The sequence below is a fragment of the Onychostruthus taczanowskii genome, unplaced genomic scaffold (genome assembly GCF_017590055.1).
Source record: "Onychostruthus taczanowskii isolate IOZ18803 unplaced genomic scaffold, ASM1759005v1 scaffold40, whole genome shotgun sequence".
NCBI lineage: Eukaryota > Metazoa > Chordata > Aves > Passeriformes > Passeridae > Onychostruthus > Onychostruthus taczanowskii.
This window is the reverse complement of record NW_024501460.1, coordinates 5,847,822-5,853,787: the sequence shown is the minus strand read 5'-3', so window position 1 is coordinate 5,853,787 and position 5,966 is coordinate 5,847,822.

Sequence of the window (5,966 nt, the reverse complement as noted above, 5' to 3'; positions counted from 1 at the left end):
GCCGAGCAGGACGGCTCTTACCCCTCCGGGGCGGGGAGCAGGGTGGCTCGGCCCCTTCTTCTCGGCTCCGCAGGAAGGCAGAGCCCCTCCCGTCCAAAGGCGGGGGGACGCCCCGGCCCCGCAGCCAGCGTCCACCCCCTGCGCCGAACCCTGCGGTCCCCGCGGGGCGGGATCCTCCTCTTCCTTCTCGGGACGTTTTCGTAGACACCGCAGACATAGCGAGGAATTTTTTTCTCCTCGCAGTGACCCCAGAAGGTTTTTATTTTTTTTTTCCTTAAGCCTTCGTCCCGGCCAGCTGAGGCAGGGAGAGGGAGACTGCCCGGCTGTCAGCCGCCAGCAGCGCACAGGGTGGACCCGCTGAGCCCTGGGAAACCTCGGCGGAGCCCCCGGCAACCGAGCCTGCACCTCCGGCGGGAAGGGGGCCGGCACAGAGAGGAAAAACAGGAGGAAGGGAGTGCGCAGCTGGTGCCTGGGACTCCTTCGGCCTTTTAATAATAGTCTGGCGGGACGGCATCCCTGAAGGAGCCTCCAGCAGCATCGCGTACGGCAGGGAGATGGGGAGGTCTGTGCTGCAAATACAGTCCCTCCTTCCCACCGGGAGCACATGCCATGCGGTGCCCGAACTCCCAGAGAGCGGGGCACAGGGAGACCTGGCGGGGGCCGCAGCAGTCGGCAGCAGGCATCTGGCAAAACCGGAGCAGCACTGCAGAGCAAGGAGGTGTGTGGGAGATGCCTGGATGCCTGCAAATGCCTTGGAGCTGCGGGGTTAAGATATACATACATACATACATATACATACTGAAGGTGAAGCAAATGACAGCGCAGTGCTGTAGGATGCATCATCCAAAACGGGATTCTGCTGGAAGGCAGTGGCCTTCGGCATCAGGCTTTATGAGGCAGAGGGGCTCGCCGGGGCCAAGGGAGGCGGGAATAACTTCCCTGGCTCATGCCATGGCCCAGAGCAGGAGAGACCCTTCCTGTTTGTATAATCTGGGGAGGTCAGAGGTCGATACACTCACACTACTTTAAAATTTAAGCCAGTTTCTGCCAGAGTGACATCTGTGGCTCAGGAAGCCAAGAACCACATGGTAAAAATTCAGGTGCTGTTTAACCTCAGAAAAGCCAGCAGAGTCCACAGGAAAGACCACTGTTACAGGGATCAGCCAAAAAGCAGTGCTGGAGAGCATCATGGCTGGATCAGCTTGGGGTAGCACAAATAAGCCTGATGGGATGGCACAAAGTTGAAAGATAATAGTTTTTTGTAAAATGCATAATTAAATAACTGAACCATACTCTTTTCAATAGATAGCGTTGCAAGTAGCTGCCTACATCATTCAGATTCCACATGCCTCTACGTTAAAGCAACTCCAACAACTGCAATGATGTCCCAATTGTATATTTTCTCTGTTTTGCTTCTACATAATAAAATTGGGTTTAGCTCTCTCTGAAGCATAGTCATATATAAAGAATGCAAACAAGCAACTGAGCCTCATCTCTCCAAATAGACAGGCACGTGACTGTTTGCTGCAGCCTTGCTCTATTGCACCTGCAGACATTCCTTTAGAGAAATCTGTGGTTTTGAGAACAGGTGGGCAATACTTAAGATGACAGAGCAGATCCTATTCCTGCTAAACTGACTTCACAGAGAACAGTGCTAGGTCCAGAGCTTTGGTACAAAACCAGAAAAAGCAAACAACCTGAAGGCACTCGCTTCCCCTAAAGAGGTGTGTAGCCTTTCACAGAGCAAAACATGTGGCAGAGAATCACCTTGGATCACCACAAAAAGAGTTTTCATATCAGGCTAGACATGTCCCAAGTACCACATATTAGCTGTTCAGAGAGTTCAGTGTGGCTTTACAGGAAAGGAATTACTGTGAACCTTTGTATTGTAGAAAGATCTCCACACAGCTCCTTTTGTTCAGGGCAGGCTTTTGTAATCCCTCCTCTTGTTCCACTACATGGTGGTCTTGCCTGTTATTCAATATAAAAAAAAAACCCCCAAGCAAATAAAATGCCTTCTCTTCTGGCACTTGCTGTGCTAACCTGAAATAACCACATACCCAAAGGAAGTGAAACTTCTAGAAAGAGAACCATGAGAGTAACCCCACATTTTTTAAAGATGTCAGCCTTGCACTGCTTCTCTTCAAGCAATGAAAGCACTTGACTTCTGCTCATTCTGACTGGTATTTTCTGCATTTGCAATAGAATTATTTTTGCTGTTATTGGCCTTCCCATGACCTGTGTGTCACTTAATAAACCTCTCAGGCTCTAAGCACCAAGTGGGAGCTCTGGCTTCAGCTGGACTCTGCAAAGTCTTGGCTGGGGGTTCTCAATTTGGGCTAAAGTTGGCATGTGCCATCCTGTAGGTTTAAGCATTAAGTAATTGGTTCTGTGTTTCTCTTTTAGTCTGACTGGTGCCATGATTCCAACTTACCTAAAATATTCAAATCACGCAAACCCCTGTGTACCTGTCACTGCATGCTCATGGGAAATGAGCCTAAGCTGAAAATTCTATACCTAAAGGGCTTGAAACTGTCATCTTGATGCCAAATCCTACTGAATTTTATGACTATGAAAGGTAGAAGTTAGGCACTCCTATGCCTAATGCTGAACATGCAGGGTCAGTTTGTTATTCCCCCAAGAGTACGATCCTGTTTCAGAAAAACCTTAATCCAGTAAATCCAGAAGTACAACATCACCTTTTGGAGTGAAAAGTAGAACTGTGCACAGCTTTAATCCTGCCACTGAGAACTTCTGGCACTCGTTGCCTGGGGCCAAGTTGGTAGCCCACAACAATCTAATCTCATTCTCAGCTCAGGTGGCAGGACATGCACATATATATGTCCTGTCTCTCCCTGGGTCAGGAGAGCCCCTATTACAGCAGTGTAATGTTGACCAGACATTAAATATGGGCACAAGGGATATTCATGAAAGTTGGGTTAGTAATAAACATCTATTACTGTGTGGCTCCAGAAAAGTTTTCCTGGAAAATGCTTACACACAGAAAAGAAAAGTTTGCTTTAGACTAGCAGTGTGCTGAGGAGGATGGTGGAATTCATAAGCTTATCTGCTTCATGGAATGTAAAATGGATGTTCAGGAAGGCCAGATAGTCCCAAAGGACATAGACATCTTCCAGATGAAAGTATCTTTTATTATTAGCTCTTTTTATTGTCAGAGTACAACTTGTGTCTCTTGTGAGCTTTTAAAAATGTTGAGAGGCTGGGCCTTTACATCTGACAAGTTCTTTACATGTATGCAGCATGGGCAGAGGCACTGTGCCATGGTTGCTCCTCGTAGAAAATGGGAAAATGTATTTCACTTTATTTAAAGTAGAAAGATGTGCTTTACTAAAATACATTTTATTCTTTCTTGTGTGACATGCAGTTTTACTATTTTCCATATTTAAGTTTTGAGACAAAAGCCATTAATGGCAATTGCACTTTAGAGAATAAAGATGCCAACAGCCTATGTTTTATCCACTTGCATTTTTGTGATCTTACTCTCTCACTGGAGTCATAAAATGTTATGGGAATGCATGCATTTGCTTGGCCATTTATTAGACTGATTTTAACCTATCATTTTTATGATCTTGCCTTTTACTTTCAAAAACCTGTAAAGGATTTCATTCTTTTAAAATACATGCAGGGTACCTTCCACATACTGTTAATAACCTTGCTGAAAGGACTCAGGCCCTGTAAAGGTTGCTCTGACCAATGCAAACACAATCGAAGTGATGCAGCAAAATTGCCTGGATTTGAAAACAGGCCAGGGCCAAATCATGGTGCTTAAGAAGCTCAAGGGCAGGTAAGTCTTGGCTCTTATATTTGTGTTGTGAACTGTGGCTAGAAACACAAATGAAGTCAGATGAGTTTGTAGCTCTATCCTTGTGCTGTGACATGTCAGCCCTGCTTTTTCAGGTTTCTTCATCAGTGTAGTGGAAATTATAGGGATACTCATCTTCTGTCATACAAAAGTAGGCTATGAAGACTTCTAAAGGCTATTTCCATACTATCTACATTTTTCTTCACATGTCCTGTAGACTACAGTCCACTGCAGCACTTTCTTCTGCCCTCACTATAGTCCCCAACAATTACTGTCTCCCAGACTGCATCTACATTTAGGAGGAACTTCATCTAAATATCTAAGAAGATCTTTCCCTGTCATTGTTTCAAAGTCATTTTAGAACTCCTTTTTACCATTGTGGCTTGAACACCCTCAACACAGAGCCATGATGATTCACTCTCTTTCTGTCCACATCCCTGAACTATATACTTCTCAGGGGAGGAAGAGGCTTTTCTACTATTTTCATAATTAAAGTCCTCATTTTTGGCATTTTGGCAGGCTTTATTTTAAGTAGTAAGGAGTGTTGAGAACTGCAAACAAGGGACAAATAAAATTTTCACCATAAGGAATAAATGAGCCGTACCTTTTGTGAGCATGACCTGACCAGTGAAACTGGCAGGTTTCACGACTTCAGTTTGGATCATTAACTTCTTTAAAGGAAACAGATTATTGTAACAGTGGCAGCACTAACCAGCCAACATGCATTTCCACCTGAAACCAAGGTGAGTGTCTCGGGGACAGGGACACCTAAAGGTGAGGCTTCTCATGGAAAACTCAAGGATGGAGGCAGGCTGTGAACTGCAGGCAGCCTGGCTTTGGCAGCCACTGTCAGTTAGGTTTTCTGCACCACAGTGATTACCTTTGCCAGGTGATCAGGTTTAAAACCACATTACTGAGGTACAGAGCAGGAATTACCAGACAGGGGCAGACAAGACATTATTTCCCTTAGCTGATACTGCCACCAAAACTCAAGGATTAGAAAATGCTGATCTAAAAAAATCAGTCTGAATAGCTTTGGTGCATCACCCTGGAAAGAGTCCAGGAGGGGCAGGAGGGTGACAATGCCTGCTGTGGGCTGAGAGGCTCTCTGGTTGTGCAAGGTTTCCTTTGCACAAGGAAGCAAAAATTATATCCAAGCTGCCTGGCTCCATTAATAATTGCTCCTTACTATTCAACACCTGAAGTCACATAAGTCAAAAGGCCACCACAACTCACAGATCTGGAGTCATCTGTCAGCTTTTATCTAGTGCCTTTTAAAAATCTTTCTGTCACAAGGACATGGATGGCTGGGACACTGCAGTGAAGAATCGGGTAACATTTCCATCCTCAGCTATAAGATTTAGTAAAAGAGGAGACTGGAGTCTCTGCAAAGAAGCTCAGTTAGCTCATTTGCCTCTGTTGCCAGTGCAGTGCTGGAGTAACAAAAATCTTCATCAATTGCTCAACAAAATAATTCATAAAGCAAGAGGGATTGAAATTTTATACAGTTACTCAAGCAGTGGAAGGAACTGATGGGCTTTAAAAAGCAGCCCTCTCCTCTGTAATACCTGCAAACAACATGGAGCGGGCGTGGGGGTTTTTTTTCTGTTCTCCCCCAATATGCACTATTCTGCTAAAAGGTTTTTTTTTTTTTTTTTATGTACAAGCCAAAGTAAAAGCAGCCTGTCCTGTTTTAGCCTCTAGTTCACATGACAAGATCCATTCCTTCTGAACACCTCCGTTGAGGGGGAGCCCTTGATTAAATGAGCTACAGACTGAAACATCCTTTCATGTTCCTGGGGGGAGTTTTGACTGCAAAATGTTTGCATGCATAGCCAGGGCACTGCTGGGACTGTGTATTCTCACTTTGTTCTCCTTCCCTCTCCCTCAGGCAGATTCTGTGAAGTACTGAGCCCTCCTGGAGCCAAGGGGAGTTTAAAAAGTCCTCAACATCTTTCCAGTTTTGGCTACCTCATAATATAGGCATTAATGTATGCACAGCCTATTTTTAGAATCTGTAACATGCTTTCTGGGTAAAAAAATGCTTGAAAGGCCCCTTCTTCTCCCTTAGAGTTGACATTGAATTGGGTTTAATAGAACAGCCTGAAATTCCTTCCATTAAAAAGTGTATTATAAATGCTCA